At 45.8% G+C, this 20,019-nt stretch overlaps 1 long non-coding RNA gene across 1 annotated transcript in view; it reads left to right on the forward strand.

Annotated features, from left to right (window-relative positions):
- Window positions 1-19,003, forward strand: part of LOC109888690 (uncharacterized) — a 188,858-nt gene extending 169,855 nt beyond the window's left edge. The window contains exon 4 of the long non-coding RNA XR_002255180.2: window positions 18,353-19,003. This is a non-coding gene — a long non-coding RNA (uncharacterized LOC109888690). The remainder of the gene's footprint in view (window positions 1-18,352) is intronic.
- The last annotated feature ends 1,016 nt before the right edge of the window (window positions 19,004-20,019 follow it).

The following is a 20,019-nucleotide window of genomic DNA, read 5'->3' on the forward strand; positions in this document are numbered from 1 at the left end:
TGTGGTGACATGAGGGCTGTAGTACTGTAGCAGAGTGTGTCTGTTGAATTGTAGTGACGTGAGGGCTGTAGTACTGTAGCAGGTGACTGTTGTGTTGTATTTTTGCGTGAGGCCTGTCGTTCTGTAGCAGAGTGACTGTTGTGTTAAGTGGCGTGAGGGCTCTAGTACTGTAGTAGAGTGACTGTTGTGTTGTAGTGACGTGAGGGCTGTAGTACTGTAGCAGAGTTACTGTTGTGTTGTGGTGACATGAGGGCTGTAGTACTGTAGCAGAGTGTCTGTTGTATTGTAGTGACGTGAGGGCTGTAGTACTGTAGCAGAGTGACTGTTGTGTTGTATTTGCGTGAGGGCTGTCGTTCTGTAGCAGAGTGACTGTTGTGTTGTAGTGGCGTGAGGCTCTCGTTCTGTAGCAGAGTGACTGTTGTGTTGTAGTGAGGTTAGGGCTATATTACTGTAGTAGAGTGACTGTTGTGTTGTAGTGGTGTGAGGGCTGTAGTATTGTAGCAGAGTGACTGTTGTGTTGTAGTGGTGTGAGGGCTGTAGTACTGTAGCAGAGTGACTGTTGTGCTGTAGTGGTGTGAGGGCTGTCGTTCTGTTGCAGAGTGACTGTTGTGTTGTAGTGGCGTCGAGGGCTGTAGTACTGTAGTAGAGTGACTGTTGTTTTGTAGTGACGTGAGGGCTGTAGTACTGTAGCAGAGTTACTGTTGTGCTGTGGTGACGTGAGGGCTGTATTACTGTAGCAGAGTGTCTGTTGTATTGTAGAGACGTGAGGGCTGTAGTACTGTAGCAGAGTGACTGTTGGGTGTATTTGCGTGAGGGCTGTCGTTCTGTAGCAGAGTTGACTGTTGTGTTTGTAGTGGCGTGAGGGCTCTCGTTCTGTAGCAGAGTGACTGTTGTGTTGTATGTGTGCGGAGCGCTGTTGTACTGTAGCAGAGTGACTGTTGTGTTTGTAGTGGCGTGAGGGCTCTCGTTCTGTAGCAGAGTGACTGTTGTGCTGTAGTGGTGTGAGAGGCTGTAGTACTGTAGCAGAGTGACTGTTGTGTTGTAGTGACGTGAGGGCTGTAGTACTGTAGCAGAGTTACTGTTGTGTTGTGTGACGTGAGGGCTGTAGTACTGTAGCAGAGTGTCTGTTGTATTGTAGTGACGTGAGGGCTGTAGTACTGGTGCAGAGTGACTGTTGTGCTGTAGTGGCATAGGGCTGTAGTACTGTAGCAGAGTTACTGTTGTGTTGTAGTGGCGTAAGGGCTATAGTACTGTAGCAGAGTGACTGTTGTGTTGTAGTGAGGTTAGTGCTATAGTACTGTAGTAGATGACTGTTGTGTTGTAGTGGTGTGAGGGATGTAGTATTGTAGCAGAGTGACTGTTGTGTTGTAGTGGTGTGAGGGCTGTAGTACTGTAGCAGAGTGACTGTTGTGTTGTAGTGGTGTGAGGGCTGTAGTACTGTAGCAGAGTGACTGTTATGTTGTAGTGAGGTGAGGGCTGTAGTACTGTAGCAGAGTGACTGTTGTGCTGTAGTGTTGTGAGGACTGTAGTACTGCAGCAGAAGAGTGACTGTTGTGTTGTAGTGAGGTGAGGGATGTCGTTCTGTAGTAGAGTGACTGTTGTGTTGCTAAGTGAAGTGAGGGCTGTAGTACTGTAGCAGAGTTACTGTTATGTTGTGGTGACATGAGGGCTGTAGTATTGTAGCAGAGTGACTGTTGGTGTTGTAGTGGTGTGAGGGCTGTAGTACTGTAGCAGAGTGACTGTTGTGTTGTAGTGGTGTGAGGGCTGTAGTACTGTAGCAGAGTGACTGTTATGTTGCAGTGAGGTGAGGGCTGTAGTACTGTAGCAGAGTGACTGTTGTGCTTGTAAGTGTGTGAGGGCTGTAGTACTGCAGCAGAGTGACTGTTGGGTTGTAGTGAGGTGAGGGCTGTCGTTCTGTAGTAGAGTGACTGTTGTGTGTAGTGACGTGAGGGCTGTAGTACTGTAGCAGAGTTACTGTTGTGTTGTGGGGACATGAGGGCTGTAGTACTGTAGCAGAGTGTCTGTGTATTGTAGTGACGTGAGGGCTGTAGTACTGTAGCAGAGTGACTGTTGTGTTGTATTTGCGTGAGGGCTGTCGTTCTGTAGCAGAGTGACTGTTGTGTTGTAGTGGCGTGAGGGCTCTAGTACTGTAGTAGATTGACTGCTGTGTTGTAGTGGCGTGAGAGCTGTAGTACTGTAGCAGAGTGACTGTTGTGTTGTAGTGATGTGAGGGCTGTAGTAACTGTAGCAGAGTGACTGTTGTGTTGTAGTGGCGTGAGGGCTGTAGTACTGTAGCAGAGTGACTGTTGTGGTGTGGGGGCTGTAGTACTGTAGCAGAGTGACTGTTGTGTTTGTAGTGGCGTCGAGGGCTGTTAGTACTGTAGTAAAGTGACTGTTGTGTTGTAGTGGCGTGAGGGCTGTAGTACTGGTACAGAGTGACTTTTGTGTTGTAGTGAACGTGAGGGCTGTAGAACTATAGCAGAGTGACTGTTGTGTTGTAGTGGCGTGAGGGCTGTCGTTCTGTCGCAGAGTGACCTGTTGTGTTGTAGTGGTGTGAGGGCTGTCGTTCTGTAGCAGAGTGACTGTGTGTTGTAGTGGTGTGAGGGCTGTCGTTCTGTAGCAGAGGGACTGTTGTGTTGAAGTGGTGTGAGGGCTGTAGTACTGTAGCAGAGTGACTTTTGTGTTGCAGTGGCGTGAGGGCTGTCGTTCTGTCGCAGAGTGACTGTTGTGTTGTAGTGGTGTGAGGGCTGTCGTTCTGTAGCAGAGTGACTGTTGTGTTGTAGTGGCGTGACGGCTGTCGTTCTGTAGCAGAGTGACTGTTGTGTTGTAGTGAGGTGAGGGCTGTCGTTCTGTAGCAGAGTGACTGTTGTGTTGTAGTGAGGTGAGGACTGTAGTACTGTAGCCGAGTGACTGTTGTGTTGTAGTGGCGTGAGGGCTGTAGTACTGTAGTAGATTGACTGTTGTGTTGCAGTGGCGTGAGAGCTGTAGTACTGTAGCAGAGTGACTGTTGTGTTGTAGTGATGTGAGGGCTGTAGTACTGTAGCAGAGTGACTGTTGTGTTGTAGTGGCGTGAGGGCTGTAGTACTGTAGCAGAGTGGACTGTTGTGGTGTGGGGGCTGTAGTACTGTAGCAGAGTGACTGTTGTGTTGTAGTGGCGTCGAGGGCTGTAGTACTGTAGTAGAGTGAGTGTTGTGTTGTAGTGGCGTGAGGGCTGTAGTACTGGTGCAGAGTGACTGTTGTGCTGTAGTGGCATGAGGGCTGTAGTACTGTAGCAGAGTTACTGTTGTGTTGTAGTGGCGTAAGGGCTATAGTACTGTAGCAGAGTGACTGTTGTGTTGTAGTGAGGTTAGGGATATAGTACTGTAGTAGAGTGACTGTTGTGTTGTAGTGGTGTGAGGGCTGTAGTATTGTAGCAGAGTGACTGTTGTGTTGTAGTGGTGTGAGGGCTGTAGTACTGTAGCAGAGTGACTGTTATGTTGCAGTGAGGTGAGGGCTGTAGTACTGTAGCAGAGTGACTGTTGTGCTGTAGTGGTGTGAGGGCTGTAGTACTGCAGCAGAGTGACTGTTGTGTTGTAGTGAGGTGAGGGCTGTCGTTCTGTAGTAGAGTGACTGTTGTGTTGTAGTGACGTGAGGGCTGTAGTACTGTAGCAGAGTTACTGTTGTGTTGTGGTGACATGAGGGCTGTAGTACTGTAGCAGAGTGTCTGTTGAATTGTAGTGACGTGAGGGCTGTAGTACTGTAGCAGAGTGACTGTTGTGTTGTATTTGCGTGAGGGCTGTCGTTCTGTAGCAGAGTGACTTTTGTGTTGTAGTGGCGTGAGGGCTCTAGTACTGTAGTAGAGTGACTGTTGTGTTGTAGTGACGTGAGGGCTGTAGTACTGTAGCAGATTACTGTTGTGTTGTGGTGACATGAGGGCTGTAGTACTGTAGCAGAGTGTCTGTTGTATTGTAGTGACGTGAGGGCTGTAGTACTGTAGCAGAGTGACTGTTGTGTTGTATTTGCGTGAGGGCTGTCGTTCTGTAGGCAGAGTGACTGTTGTGTTTGTAGTGGCGTGAGGGCTCTCGTTCTGTAGCAGAGTGACTGTTGTGTTGTAGTGAGGTTAGGGCTATAGTACTGTAGTAGAGTGACTGTTGTGTTGTAGTGGTGTGAGGGCTGTAGTATGTAGCAGAGTGACTGTTGTGTTGTAGTGGTGTGAGGTCTGTAGTACTGTAGCAGAGTGACTGTTGTGCTGTAGTGGTGTGAGGGCTGTCGTTCTGTTGCAGAGTGACTGTTGTGTTGTAGTGGCGTCGAGGGCTGTAGTACTGTAGTAGAGTGACTGTTGTGTTGTAGTGACGTGAGGGCTGTAGTACTGTAGCAGAGTTACTGTTGTGCTGTGGTGATGTGAGGGCTGTATTACTGTAGCAGAGTGTCTGTTGTATTGTAGTGATGTGAGGGCTGTAGTACTGTAGCAGAGTGACTGTTGTGTTGTATTTGCGTGAGGGCTGTCGTTCTGTAGCAGAGTGACTGTTGTGTTGTAGTGGCGTGAGGGCTCTCGTTCTGTAGCAGAGTGACTGTTGTGTTGTATTGGCGTGAGGGCTGTTGTACTGTAGCAGAGTGACTGTTGTGTTGTAGTGGCGTGAGGGCTCTCGTTCTGTAGCAGAGTGACTGTTGTGCTGTAGTGGTGTGAGGACTGTAGTACTGCAGCAGAGTGACTGTTGTGTTGTAGTGAGGTGAGGGCTGTCGTTCTGTAGTAGAGTGACTGTTGTGTTGTAGTGACGTGAGGGCTGTAGTACTGTAGCAGAGTTACTGTTGTGTTGTGGTGGTGTGAGGGCTGTAGTACTGTAGCAGAGTGACTGTTATGTTGTAGTGAGGGTGAGGGCTGTAGTACTGTAGCAGAGTGACTGTTGTGCTGTAGTGTTGTGAGGACTGTAGTACTGCAGCAGAGTGACTGTTGTGTTGTAGTGAGGTGAGGGCTGTCGTTCTGTAGTAGAGTGACTGTTGTGTTGTAGTGACGTGAGGGCTGTAGTACTGTAGCAGAGTTACTGTTGTGTTGTGGTGACATGAGGGCTGTAGTATTGTAGCAGAGTGACTGTTGTGTTGTAGTGGTGTGAGGGCTGTAGTACTGTAGCAGAGTGACTGTTGTGTTGTAGTGGTGTGAGGGCTGTAGTACTGTAGCAGAGTGACTGTTATGTTGCAGTGAGGTGAGGGCTGTAGTACTGTAGCAGAGTGACTGTTGTGCTGTAGTGGTGTGAGGGCTGTAGTACTGCAGCAGAGTGACTGTTGTGTTGTAGTGAGGTGAGGGCTGTCGTTCTGTAGTAGAGTGACTGTTGTGTTGTAGTGACGTGAGGGCTGTAGTACTGTAGCAGAGTTACTGTTGTGTTGTGGTGACATGAGGGCTGTAGTACTGTAGCAGAGTGTCTGTTGTATTGTAGTGACGTGAGGGCTGTAGTACTGTAGCAGAGTGACTGTTGTGTTGTATTTGCGTGAGGGCTGTCGTTCTGTAGCAGAGTGACTGTTGTGTTGTAGTGGCGTGAGGGCTCTAGTACTGTAGTAGAGTGACTGTTGTGTTGTAGTGACGTGAGGGCTGTAGTACTGTAGCAGAGTTACTGTTGTGTTGTGGTGACATGAGGGCTGTAGTACTGTAGCAGAGTGTCTGTTGTATTGTAGTGACGTGAGGGCTGTAGTACTGTAGCAGAGTTACTGTTGTGTTGTATTTGCATGAGGGCTGTCGTTCTGTAGCAGAGTGACTGTTGTGTTGTAGTGGCGTGAGGGCTCTCGTTCTGTAGCAGAGTGACTGTTGTGTTGTAGTGAGGTTAGGGCTATAGTACTGTAGTAGAGTGACTGTTGTGTTGTAGTGGCGTGAGGGCTGTAGTACTGTAGCAGAGTGACTGTTGTGCTGTAGTGGTGTGAGGGCTGTCGTTCTGTTGCAGAGTGACTGTTGTGTTGTAGTGGCGTCGAGGGCTGTAGTACTGTAGTAGAGTGACTGTTGTGTTGTAGTGGCGTGAGGGCTGTAGTACTGTAGCAGAGTGACTGTTGTGTTGTAGTGGCGTGAGGGCTCTCGTTCTGTAGCAGAGTGACTGTTGTGTTGTATTGGCGTGAGGGCTGTTGTACTGTAGCAGAGTGACTGTTGTGTTGTAATGGCGTGAGGGCTCTCGTTCTGTAGCAGAGTGACTGTTGTGCTGTAGTGGTGTGAGGGCTGTAGTACTGTAGCAGAGTGACTGTTGTGTTGTAGTGACGTGAGGGCTGTAGTACTGTAGCAGATTTACTGTTGTGTTGTGGTGACGTGAGGGCTGTAGTACTGTAGCAGAGTGTCTGTTGTATTGTAGTGACGTGAGGGCTGTAGTACTGTAGCAGAGTGACTGTTGTGTTGTATTTGCGTGAGGGCTGTCGTTCTGTAGCAGAGTGACTGTTGTGTTGTAGTGGCGTGAGGGCTCTCGTTCTGTAGCAGAGTGACTGTTGTGTTGTATTGGTGTGAGGGCTGTTGTACTGTAGCAGAGTGACTGTTGTGTTGTAGTGGCGTCGAGGGCTGTAGTACTGTTTTAGAGTGACTGTTGTGTTGTAGTGACGTGAGGGCTGTAGTACTGTAGTTCTTCAGCTGTCCCATAGAGGTTCCATAGAGGTTCCCCTTGCAGCCATCCCACGAGCCCTCACAGCCCTCGTGGGTTCCATGTAGAATCCGCTGTAGAAAGGGATCTACATGGAACCCAAAAGTGTTCTTCAAATTGTTATCCTATGGGGATGAACCCTTTTAAGTTTTGACGTTCGAGCACCTTTTTTTCTATTTGTAGCTCCCTTTAGGGTCTACATGTTCTAGTGACTTGTGGCTTGAATGACGTAAGGGTTATAGTACTTAAGCAAACTGTAGTACTCCAGTGGTATACAGTTTGTATATGTTGTAATGTTTACAGTGACACGAGGGCTGTTGTATATATTCTAGTGACGTGAGGGCTCGTGGGAGGGCTGCAAGGGGAACCACCAGTAAATTAGAGTTCAGGCACATCCCCAGACGCCTTGGCCAGGGTCCTGAAAAGTTGGCTGCTTCCCCCCATTTTTTTATCTCCACTTTTCCGCCACATTCCTGTTCTTCCCCTCTCTCTCTTCTCTGTCTCCTTCACTCCTGTATCTTGCTCCAGATGTGGCATTGTTTGGACCTATTAGTTTTTGACTGCGGCCTGCAGAAATGCAGTTCTGATGTCACGCTCTATTTAAAGGGAAAGGCCATGTGAACTTGGTGGAAGACTACTGGGAAATGTGTGCCAAACTGTAAATCTTTATAGGTTATGTCTGTTTGTGTCTGCTGACTGCTGTTATGGCATGGGAGAGACGGGACTATGTGTCATGTGTGACAACAACTATAGGAGTTACATAATGCATGTTTTTAGAAATTATGTTGACACTAGCATATACAGTGCATTCGGAAAGTATTCCCATTGACATTGCATGTCAGAGCAAAAACCAAGCCATGAGGTCAAACAAATTGTCCGTAGAGCTCAAAGACAGGATTTTTGTCAAGGCACAGATCTGGGGAAGGGTACCAAAACAGATCTGCAGCATTAAAGGTCCACAAGAACACAGTGACCTCCATTATTCTTAAATGGAGGAAGTTTGGAACCACTAAGACTCTTTCTAGAGCTGGCCGCCCGCCCAAACTGAGCAATCAGGGAGGTGACCAAGAACCCAATGTTCACTCTGACAGAGCTCCAGAGGTCCTCCGTGGAGGACAACCATTGCAGCACTCCACCAATCAGGCCTTTATGGTAGTGTAGACAGATGAAAGCCACTCCTCAGTAAAAGGCACACGACAGCCCGCTTTGAGTTTGCATAAAGGCACCTAAAGGACTCTCAGACCATGATAAACAAGAATCCCTGGTCTGATGAAATCAAGATTTAACTCTTTGGCCTGAATGCCAACCATCACGTCTGAAGGAAACTGGGAGACTAGTCAGGATCGAGAGAAAGATGAACGGAGAAAAGTACAGAGAGATCCTTAAGGGAACCCTGCTCCAGAGAGATCAGGACCTCAGACTGGGCTGAAGGTTCACCTTCCAACAGGACAAGAACCCTAAGCACACAGCCAAGACAACGCAGGAGTACCTTCGGGACAAGTCTCTGAATGTCATTGAGTTGCCCAGCCAGAGCCCGGACTTGAACCCAATCAAGACATCTCTGGAGAGACCTGAAAATAGCTGTGCAGCAACGTTCCCCATCCAACCTGAGAGAGTTTGAAATGTTCTGCAGAGAAAAAAACGGAAAAACTCCCCAAATACAGGTGTGCCAAGCTTGTAGCAACATACCCAAGAAGACTGTAGGCTGTAATCGCTGCCAAATGTGCTTCAACAAAGTACTGAGTAAAGGGTATGAATACTAATGTAAATTGCATATTTCTAAAAACCTGTTTTTGCTTTGTCATTATGGGGTATTGTGTGTATATTGATGAGGGGAAAAAACGATTGAATCCATTTTAGAATAAGACTGTAACAAAATGTGGAAAAGTCAAAGGGTCTGAATACTTTCCCGAATGCACTGTACAAGCCAATGATGTCATTGACGTTGAGATACCAAGTCAGATCTCTGAGTGTCTCTGAGTTAAGCTTCAAAGCTGATGGCATCTCTCGCTGCATCTTTGTTTGTAAAAACCACACTATCATTCTGAATGTTGCTATATTATGAACTACTGTGCCTATTTTCTGTGTATGTACCTGTTATCCAACAAGAGTCAACAATTCAAAAATGTATAGAAAAAGGAGTTGGCAAGGCAGCACAAACAGACCTAAGACCAGGCTAACTGCTCTAAGCACCGTGATACAGAGACAGTTTCATCTAAATTGATTTTATTTTACCTTTATTTAACTAGGCAAGTCAGTTAAGAACAACTTCTTATTTTCAATGACGGCCTAGGAACAGTGGGTTAACTGCCTTGTTCAGGGGCAGAACGACAGATTTTTACCTTGTCAACTTGGGGTTTTGATCTTGCAACCTTTCAGTTACTAGTCCAACGATCTAACCACTAGGCTACCTGACGCAGATCACGGGACCACAAACCTTAACACAAATCTTCCATTGATATAAAGGCCTGATTTACAGTACCAGAGATATTTCATTAATGTACAATATGCCTACCGGCTCAAGTTGGGCTTTGGCTCGAGTCCATGCAGAGATGTGATCATAGTGTAATTGATAGTAAGTTGATACTGCAGTAACTAAAGTGTAGTTCAATGGTTTGAGAAGTGCCCTGTGCCCATTTTTTATGGGAAAGGATGGCATTGGCAGAGCATGGCAGAGGGCACTGTTTCTCATGATCGAGAGTAGTCACATGCTCCCTGCCCTGCTAACCCTGGCTCTCTGCTGTAATTGGTCCTGTCAGTCACTGAGTCTGGCACCTCATGCCACTGTGGAATGGGATAATGAAGCTCCCTCAGTATGTGTACTGTGTGTGTGTGTGTGTGTGTGTGTGTGTGTGTGTGTGTGTGTGTGTGTGTGTGTGTGTGTGTGTGTGTGTGTGTGTGTGTGTGTGTGTGTGTGTGTGTGTGTGTGTGTGTGTGTGTGTGCGTGCGTGTACATGTTGACTACTCTGTGTGTGTGTGTGTGTGTGTGTGTGTGTGTGTGTGTGTGTGTGTGTGTGTGTGTGTGTGTGTGTGTGTGTGTGTGTGTGTGTGTGTGTGTGTGTGTGTGTGTGTGTGCGTGCGTGTGTGCGTGTGTGTGTGTGTGTGCGCGTGCGTGTGCGTGCGTGTGCGTGTGTGTACATGTCGACTACTCTGTGTGTATGTGCATGCATTCATGTCTAACTGTGTGTGTCTGTCTCTGTGTTTGTCTGTCTGTCTCTGAAGAATGCTTGATGTTATATGTTAATGACTCACACGTTCAATATCTAGGCTATAACAATCTCATTGAATCTGTCTTCCATAGAAATTGATTGTTTCCCCTCCTTAGGGAATTAACATTTCAAATGGCAGCAGAGGGGTACGTGTCCCCCCCCCCCTCTCTCACTTCCTCTATGATGACTGAGCTGATTGTGCCTCTTTATTGAGCCTGTCTACACAGCAGAGGTCCCAGCTAACAGCAGCAGCAGCTGACTATCAGGCCCCTAGATGGCTGTCAGATTCCCCATGGGAATGTTCCCTTCAACACTGTTTGTGCTTCAAGCACACATGTTCTTTCTGAATCTGTCCTTGTACACCCTCGTCAAACATTCATGAGGGCCATAATGGCTTCAGTTCGGTTGGCCGTAGCCGAAAAATCCCTCACCGAAGTCCAAAATGAACAGAAACGTCACAAAATGTCATCATAATATATGCACAAACTCTTCAGAAACTGTTTCGGCTGGGAAGCGTGCAGCTGTTTTAAGGTGACAACCCCTGTGTGAATGCATGTTTACCAGAAAAGGAGTCTCTCTCTCTCTTTCCATTGTTCCTTCTCTTTTCCCCAGTTTGGAGTGAATGAAGTTAGTGAAGTGAGGGCAGGGAGTTATGAGCATGTTTCCATTCAGACATTGACATGTTTGAGTATACTCACACATCCATAAAGCAGGGGAAAGCCTTACCCCTGAAAACACACACACACACAACCCCCACCCCCCACCCACTGCTTCACCCCACACACCCATAAAGCTGTGTACCTGTGAAATATAGTAATCAGCTGGCTGCTGTTTGTTTGGCCTCTCCCTGACCCTGCTCCCTCAAGGTTCTGCCTACTGCTGTTGCAGCCACATCCATACAGGGCTCACAGCCTTCCACCACAGCTTGTTTTTCACGAGCATTGTTGCTCTAAGACACTCAGTTGTGATGGTTTTAAAAGGGCAGCCCATTTTATGATCCCCTGGGTTTGAATGTAAAAGTGTCAGTCTAAGAAAACAGGCGTTTGAATGTTTTAAAAGCATTGGAATCGATCATCGCTGTGGAATAAGGGTTTTGAGGTCTTGAAAGCCCAGGTGAACTGAGTTGAGGCTGTGAGGTGATCTCTCAGGTGTTCAAGGCTGTTTTTGAACAGACGTTTGTGTTGTGTTGTAGTCATCTAAAGAGCTGCATTCAAGACATACTAGTGTTTCTTGGTCTGGAACAAAAATACTGTGTTCCAGCAGCGCAGCAGCTTAAAGATAATTTGGGTGTTGCTGTTTTATGTGTGATGTATTTGTTTGACTGCAGATGTGTGTTTCGACCCAGACAAGCTGCATGTGTCCCTCTCTCAGAAACAGAAACACAAAGTGTCTTGGATGCTGTACAGATCAACGCCCCTGGGGTCAACATCAAAGGCTCACACACACACACACACACACGCACACGCACACACACACACACACAGATCCCCCACCCACCTTTCCAAACATACTCTTTGACTGGCCTCGTCCAGCACTGCGCCCTTTTCTCCTTTCTCCTCCCCTGGCCAAATCTTCCACATGACCAAAGCATAACAGTGTCGTCTCGAGGGCCAGATGGTCAAACACGTCTAGGTGATCAGTGCTTCCACTCCACATTCTGTTTATGAGGAGATGTATATTACACAGCACACATCCCTGAGGGGGGAGTGTATAAACCCCACACCCAGCCCAGAGCTGGCACGGCCAAAAATTCACAGGCTCAGTGTGAGGGGGAGGAGGGAGGGAATGTGGGGGAGGGTGGAGGGTGGAGGGGTGAGATCACCCATCTGAGAGGGATCCTCACTGCCACATACTCATAGACCCCCCCCCCCCCCCTCCTTAACGCACCCATAAAGCCAGGGGAAAGCTGTGTACCTGTGAAATATAGTAATCAGCTGGCTGCTGTTTGTTTGGCCTCTCCCTGACCCTGCTCCCTCAAGGTTCTGCCTACTGCTGTTGCAGCCACATCCATACAGGGCTCACAGCCTTCCACCACAGCTTGTTTTTCACAAGCATTGTTGCTCTAAGACACTCAGCTTTGAGGGTTTTATAAGCGCAGGCCGTTCTATGATCCCCGGGTTTGAACGTAAAAGTGTCAGTCTAAGAAAACAGGGGTTTACACATCAACGCCCCTGTAGTCAACATCAAAGGCTCACACACACACACACACATGAACACACACTGATCCCAACCCACCCACCTTCCCACATACACTCATTGACTGGCCCCTTTTCTGCTCTCTCCTCCTAACAGTGTCGTCTCAAGGGCCAGATGGTCAAACACATCTAGGTGATCAGTCCTTCCGCTCCACATTCTGTTTATGAGGAGATATTACACAGCACACATCTCTGAGGGGGGAGTGTATAAACCCCACACCCAGCCCAGAGCTGGCACGGCCAAACATTCACAGGCTCAGTGTGAGGGGGAGGGTGGGTGCGGCGCATTCACACACACACACACACACTTTTGAATGCGTTGTGAGCACAACCGATCACATATACACTATAGACACACAACCATACACAGGTAGGCTGATAGTCACACACATACACAAACACACACACACACAGAATATACAGAATACAAAGATTACGCATCATTCATTAAACAGAATACACACAATTTATTCATTCATAAATGCGGGGAGCAAACATTGCCAGGCGTCCTGATTGATCGGTCTTTGACCTGGGTGCCAAATTCACAAACTCTGTGTGCAGCCTACTTCATATGGCAGTGCCAGTCATTTCATTTCACCAGTCATTCGTTTTTTTCACAGGACCTCAGATGGGTTTTAATGGGTTTTATAGTAAAGACATGTCATTTAACTGTAAAAATGTATGACCTTTTAATGTGGCATGAACACAACCAGTCATTTCCATCTGATTGTCAAACCAATCACTTCAAAAAGCAGGTTACCTTCTCACGTTCCTCCAAAATCACCCCAGCATCCGAACAATGGTCTGTGCACCCGCCAACTTTCCTTCAATAGGTGAGGGAGCGAAACATTTTATTTTAAAAAATGTCATAATTTCTCAATCTAAGTTTGTACCAACAGATGTAGCCTATTTAATATCATTGTAGAATAGGCCGATCCATAAAATGCATCCTCCAATTGCAACGTCTGCTTATTCCCACACATTGTCTCAAGAACATTTTCAATGTTTTATACCCTCAAACACCAAGTTAGGCATATCCCATTTCAAAAATAAGCCATTATCACTGTCAATTGTGTATGATAATTATGAATGTTTTACCAGTGAAACCTCCAAACTGCATCTCCAATCATTTGATCCCAATCAGTTTCATGGGAAGATGCATTTAGATCTTCTCGAATGACTGTTTCCTGAGCCAATTAGAGCAGATGGTGTTAACAAACTATTAGACTTTCTTGTATGGAAGTGTGCATGCGGCGAATGTGTGCCTGTGTGTACGTGTTATGTGTGAGTCTATGTGTTGGAGTGTCAGTGCATGCATGTGTCAGTGTGTGGGTAGAGTCCAGTGTGGGTGCATAGAGTCAAAAATAGTTAAAGCAGGGTCAGTGCACATAGTCCGGGTAGCTATTTGGTTAACTATTTAGCAGTCTTATGGCTTGGGGGTAGAAGTTCTTCGGGAGCCTTTTGTTCCCAGACCTAGCCATTTGTGTCTGCCTGGTATAGAGGTCCTGGATGGCAGGGAGTTCGAGCCCAGTGACGTACCAGGCTAAATACACTACTCTCTGTAGCGCCTTGCACTCGGATGCCGAGCAGTTGCCTCACCAAGTGGTGATGCAGCCAGTCAAGATGTTTTCAATGGTGCAGCTGTAGAACTTAAAGTATATATCCTGCCTAGTGGCACGTGCTGTTGAGTTTTGGCTGCATGCAGGACTGTGGCAGTCACAAAATGTCTTTAGCTGGTGAATGTCAAGCAAATAACTGTCGATCTCACGGTAATTGACCGTTAATTAACATAATCACATTTAGCATCTCCTGGCTAATAAATCCATGTGATATAGGCTACACCTTCACAATAAATCCATTGTTAATTTTAGACAGGTCTAAAGTGGCATGATATGAAGAAAATGTCGTCTATTTCAGAAGAACAGAATAGCACACTAAGTTGTCTTTATGTTAGGTCCTGATGTGGCTATGCCAAATAGCGGTGGGCTACACTAGTTTCTTTAGCAGACAAAACTTGCCTATAATTCCATGGCATTTCTTTATATTATTTTATAGTATGAAGAATACAATAGAACAACGCTGAATAAAATTGAAATATTCTCTACAAATGATTTGAGGGAGCTCACACTTGCGGCTATTCTGTGTTGAGCGGTTAACAAAGAAATAGGTACCCCTATATGCTTAATTTAGAGTTATTAATGTAACTTTAGTTGTTCTACAAACAGCTGTATGTTTTGATTTGAAATACATTGTAAAGCTGCATGATAAGATTCTAAAAATGATTTGAAAGAAGTTGCTTGAAAGCAATGAGCTCTGTTTTTTTTGTGCAGGCTGTACACACTTCATCAGTCTCTCATTCACAATTTGACAAGCACTTGATAATGCCTCGAATTTCATGGCGGCATCCCCTTTGTGGCCGTAATGCACCCTAAAAAAATCAAGTCAACCTATTCTATGCAAGAAATAAATATTCCAAACATAGTCTGGGACATTTGTGGGATGCGATAAGATCACAAGTTAATACAACCACTAGCATAAAAACACCTTTTTTATGCATTGTTGCTGACTCAACAAATCAGAACATTTAGCTTAAAATGTTGATAAACTAGGCTATTTATTCACATTATAAGCACAGCAATGTGCACATGGTAGAAGACTATAAGCGCAAATGTTCCATTAACGGAAAACACCAATATCAAAAGTTGCCACAAATGCAATTATTTATCTAATGCTTTTATTATAAAGGTGCATTTTTATGGTGAAAATTATCTTCCCCCAACTTGAAACTCACGCGCTGTTTATGTATTCCAGTTAGGTTCTACATCCCTTGTAGAGCGGATTAATGTGCTTAATTTTCAGAAGTTATTTGGCCACTTTAGTTGTGATACAAACCTTATTAAAACATATAGGCCTATGGGCTAGGCTACATGAGGTGTGCTACTATGATTTGAAAAAGTTGCAAAAAAAGGCATTGTGTCTTATGCTGGGCATCATTCACAAGTGATAGGCTAATATTGTCACCCATCAGAATATTATTGATTTAATCTTGTCTTTACATATACAGGACCATTATCATGCACCTGTCTCGAAACAGGCACAGCAGAAAAAAATACATGTCATGCACTTAATGTCACGTTCGTCGTATGAATCGGGCCAAGGCGCAGCGTGGTATGCGTACATTCTTTATATTATAAGAATGAACACTGAACAAACTAACAAAAATAACAAAACGACACGTGAAGCTATACAAATGAGTGCTGACAGGCAACTACACATAGACAAGAACCCACAAACACCAAAGGGAAATGGCTACCTAAATATGATCCCCAATCAGAGACAACGATAAACAGCTGCCTCTGATTGGGAACCATATCAGGCCACCATAAACATACAAATACCTAGACCTACAAAACCCTAGACATACAAAAACCCTAGACAATACAAAACCCCTAGACAATATAAAACCCCTAGACAATACAAAAACTAGCGTATCCACCCTAGTCACACCCTGACCTAACCAAAATATAAAGAAAACAGAGATATCTCAGGTCAGGGCGTGACACTTAAATAGCGAATGGAGGACGCTTTTCCCCATGGCTTATTTTCATGCCAGCCAGGTAGGCTATACACCTGTTGTAAATATAAGCAGTGTGCTTAATATTAGGAAAGTTGAGAAATAAATATAGTAGGCCGAGCCTATAGAAAGCTGATGGGATTCTCGTCTTTTTATTAGTGGCCATCACGCTTTATCCCGCAATTGCACAGCCTATAGAAATGTTGAGCAACATAAGCTTATGGGCTCTCATGAAGTGTTTGATTAGATTTTCTATTACATTTGCATTGATGTCAGAGTGATTAGAGGGACAATCGAGGACTGAGTACCAGGCAGTTAGCAAGTTTGGGAGGCTACTAATGACAAGGAGCAGCATCAGAGCTTGGCTAAACCGTGACTAATCAATCATGTGGAATTTGATTGCCTCCATGACTCGTGACCGCCGGTGTGGCGGTAATAAGGTCACCGCAACAGCCCTAGCTGCATGATACATTTTTTTTTACTATTCAGCTTCAGATAAGAAATGCCTGAGGATGTGTTTTTGGTGTAAGGTATACTATGCTACAGTATATGCTATTATATTTGGTTGTATTATGAGAAATCAAATGAATCATTGTGTGATCTTGCGAGACATTTCTGTCGATGCATGTCTCGGTCAAATAAATTATCAATATTTATATATTTTATTTGGAAGGGCAAGGAGGTACTGTAGGGTGGACCAGGCCCCCTAAGCCCGCCCATAACACCAGACCTGCCTGCCAGTCTATCCTCTCCTCACCACTCTTCGATTAAGCCAAACGTGGTACAGTACTGGAGAGTGATGTGGGTGATTTCATCTGGGACGGAGGGAGAGAGGGAGGAAGGGAGAGAAGGATGGAGAGAATGGGGAGAGAGGGAGAGAGCGAGAGAGCGAGAAAGGGGAGGGAGGGAGATAGATGAGGGGGAGAAGAGTGAGTGTGTGTGTGAGAGAGAGAGAGGAAAGAGAGTTAGAGAGAGAGGGAGGGAGATCGAGAGAGTGAGAGAGAGAGTTAGAGAGAGAGGGGGAAGGGAGAGAGTTAGAGAGAGAGTTAGAGAGAGAGTTAGAGAGAGAGGGGGAGAGAGAGAGAGGGAGAGAGAGAGTTAGAGAGAGAGAGTTAGAGAGGGAGAGAGTTAGAGAGAGGGGGGGAGAGAGAGTTAGGGAGAGAGAGAGGGAGAGTTAGAGAGAGAGAGGGAGTGAGAGAGAGAGAGAGGGAGAGAGAGGGGGAGAGAGGGAGAGAGTTAGAGAGAGAGAGGGGGAGGGAGAGAGAGAGAGTGAGAGAGAGAGTTAGAGAGAGAGAGGGAGATCGAGAGAGTGAGAGAGAGAGTTAGAGAGAGAGGGAGATCGAGAGAGTGAGAGAGAGAGTTAGAGAGAGAGAGAGAGAGGGGGAGAGAGAGGGAGAGAGTTAGAGAGAGAGAGAGAGAGAGAGAGAGAGAGAGAGAGAGAGAATCAAATCAAATCAAATTTATTTATATAGCCCTTCGTACATCAGCTGATATCTCAAAGTGCTGTACAGAAACCCAGCCTAAAACCCCAAACAGCAAGCAATGCAGGTGTAGAAGCACGGTGGCTAGGAAAAACTCCCTAGAAAGGCCAATACCTAGGAAGAAACCTAGAGAGGAACCAGGCTATGTGGGGTGGCCAGTCCTCTTCTGGCTGTGCCGGGTGGAGATTATAACAGAACATGGCCAAGATGTTCAATGTTCATAAATGACCAGCATGGTCGAATAATAATAAGGCAGAACAGTTGAAACTAGAGCAGCAGCACAGTCAGGTGGAAGTTGAAACTGGAGCAGCAGCATGGCCAGGTAGACTGGGGACAGCAAGGAGTCATCATGTCAGGTAGTCCTGGGGCATGGTCCTAGGGCTCAGGTCAGTTGAAACTGGAACAGCAGCATGGGCAGGTGGACTGGGGACAGCAAGGAGTCATCATGTCATGTAGTCCTGGGGCATGGTCCTAGGGCTCAGGTCCTCCGAGAGAGAGAAAGAAAGAGAGAAGGAGAGAATTAGAGAACGCACACTTAGATTCACACAGGACACCGAATAGGACAGGAGAAGTACTCCAGATATAACAAACTGACCCCAGCCCCCCGACACATAAACTACTGCAGCATAAATACTGGAGGCTGAGACAGGAGGGGTCAGGAGACGAAGAAACAAATGGAAAGACTCCAGGTGTGTCCCATCTGAGTGTGCTGTCCTGTAGTTCTACCAGCCAGAAAGAGAAGATAGTGCATCTGTTTGGATTATTTATCTGAGAGATTATATAGCTATTTCCCCTATGGTGGGCATGTTAAGTCTTGCAGGGCCATTTAGTTTTCATCGACAGCAGAAATAGTTTCAAATAGTTTAAAACCAGAGAAGGAAGGTGCGTTGTCATCAATCAAGCAGCCTGGATGATGAGCAACAGACCCTAAAGCAGGGCGCTGGATTAACTGTTTCTAGTAATCATTGTCATTACTATAATGGGATCACATTTACGTAAGGCTCAAAGCACTTAATATTGTATGGTAGTAAGTCATCACAATCAAAACCAATATGTGCCTGATATTTTTTGGCTTGCATGAATATGGTTTGTTTGTTTGTTTTGAGCTCTTTACTGTGACCTTTGGGACATATTTCTCACAAACAACCATGGTATGTGTGTCTCCCCGTGCGCATGCTTGCATACCTGTGTGTGTGTGTGTCTGCACGTGTGCATGCCTGCATACCTGTGTGTGTGTACATGTGTGTGAGAACCACTATTAATGCCTCCTCTCCTGCCCTCCTGTCCTCTCTCTGTCATCTCTACATAGGACAGTGCATGGCGACTCCTGTACCCCTGCCCTTTAGCATTCAGCCTCCGTGCAGCGGTGTACGTCTCATTTCCGTTGCTGCATGTAGCTCTAAACGGCCAAGGATATGAGAAGAAAGAGATATGTTATGTGAACCATGTGTGACTACCGACGCAGATGGAATGAAGGGCAAAAAATAGGGGAGCTCAAAGGATGCTGTGCCCCTCCGCCTTTCCATCACTCCATTCCTCCAGCTCTCCATCACTCCATTCCTCCATCTCTCCATCACTCCTTACCTTCAGCTATACATCTCTCCATCTCTCCTTACCTTCAGCTATACATCTCTCCATTCCCCCATCTCTCCATTACTCCATCACTCCTTACCTTCAGCTATACATCTCTCCATCACTCCATTCCCCCATCTCTCCATCTCTCCATTACTCCATCACTCCTTACCTTCAGCTATGCATCTCTTTCAGGCTGAAGCTGAAATGCCTGTTACCTAGATGCTAACTGGCGATCTATAATTATTAATAATTTGATGGGTGCTTATGTGTTGTTTTTGCATATCCCAACTCCCCCTGAGACACCTTTGGAGAACTGTTCTGATCATTGAGTCCTACTGCTTAAATACAGATAACTGTCAAAATAAATGAAATGAGGGATACAAAGTATACCGAAAGGGTGTGTGTGTGTGTGAGATTCTTATGGGAGATTCTGGAGCGTGCCTGAGACAGTGTTTTTGACCACCATCAACAAACACCAAATGATGGAATTTCTCATGGAAGTTCCAGACACTTGAATCAATGCCAAGGCACATTGAAGATGTTCTGGCAGCTCGTGGTGCCCAGCGCCCTATTAAGACACTTTATGTTGGTGTTGACTTCATTTTGGCAGTTACAGTACCTGTAGATAGACACACATTTGTCCCGTGGTTCAGTAGGTCGAGGTTGGCCCTTGCAACGCCAGGGTTGTGGGTTCAATTCCCACGGGGGACCAGCACAAAGAAGTATGAAAATGTATGTACTCACAAGTGTAAGTTACTCTGGATAAGAGTGTCTGCTAGACTAAAATGTGAATGTGATATAGATAAGGTGTTGATCTCTATTTGGCTTTACTTACTCTCTTTAGATCACACAGAAACCCAGTTGCTCTCTCTTTTCTTCAGGGCCCAATTTTATGATATTGGGACGCAGCGTACTTTCGTAGGAGTAGCCTATACAGTATCTCTACTTGCACACTCATCTTCTGCACATTTATCACTCCAGTGTTTAATTGCTATATTGTAATTATTTAGCCACTATGGCCTATTCATTGCCTTATACCTCCCTTATCCTACCTCATTTGCACACACTGTATATATACGTTTTCTATTGTATTATTGACTATGTTTGTGATTCCATATGTACCTCTGTGCTGTTGTTTGTGTCACACTGCTTTGTTTTTATCTTGGCCAGGTTGCAGTTGTAAATGAGAACATGTTCTCAACTGGCGTACCTGGTTAAATAAAGGTGAAATAAGAAAAATTAAAACAGCAAAAAAGAGTAGCCTATACAGTGATGAGTCTTCACACATGACGATGAAATCCATGCTGGTTAACGCTCTCTGACTTGTTATTCAGTCTTCCGTTGGGATTCATTCCAACACTTTCCCGACGTTCATACAAATCATATTCACAGTAAATGGTG

Source organism: Oncorhynchus kisutch, linkage group LG4 (genome assembly GCF_002021735.2).
Source record: "Oncorhynchus kisutch isolate 150728-3 linkage group LG4, Okis_V2, whole genome shotgun sequence".
NCBI lineage: Eukaryota > Metazoa > Chordata > Actinopteri > Salmoniformes > Salmonidae > Oncorhynchus > Oncorhynchus kisutch.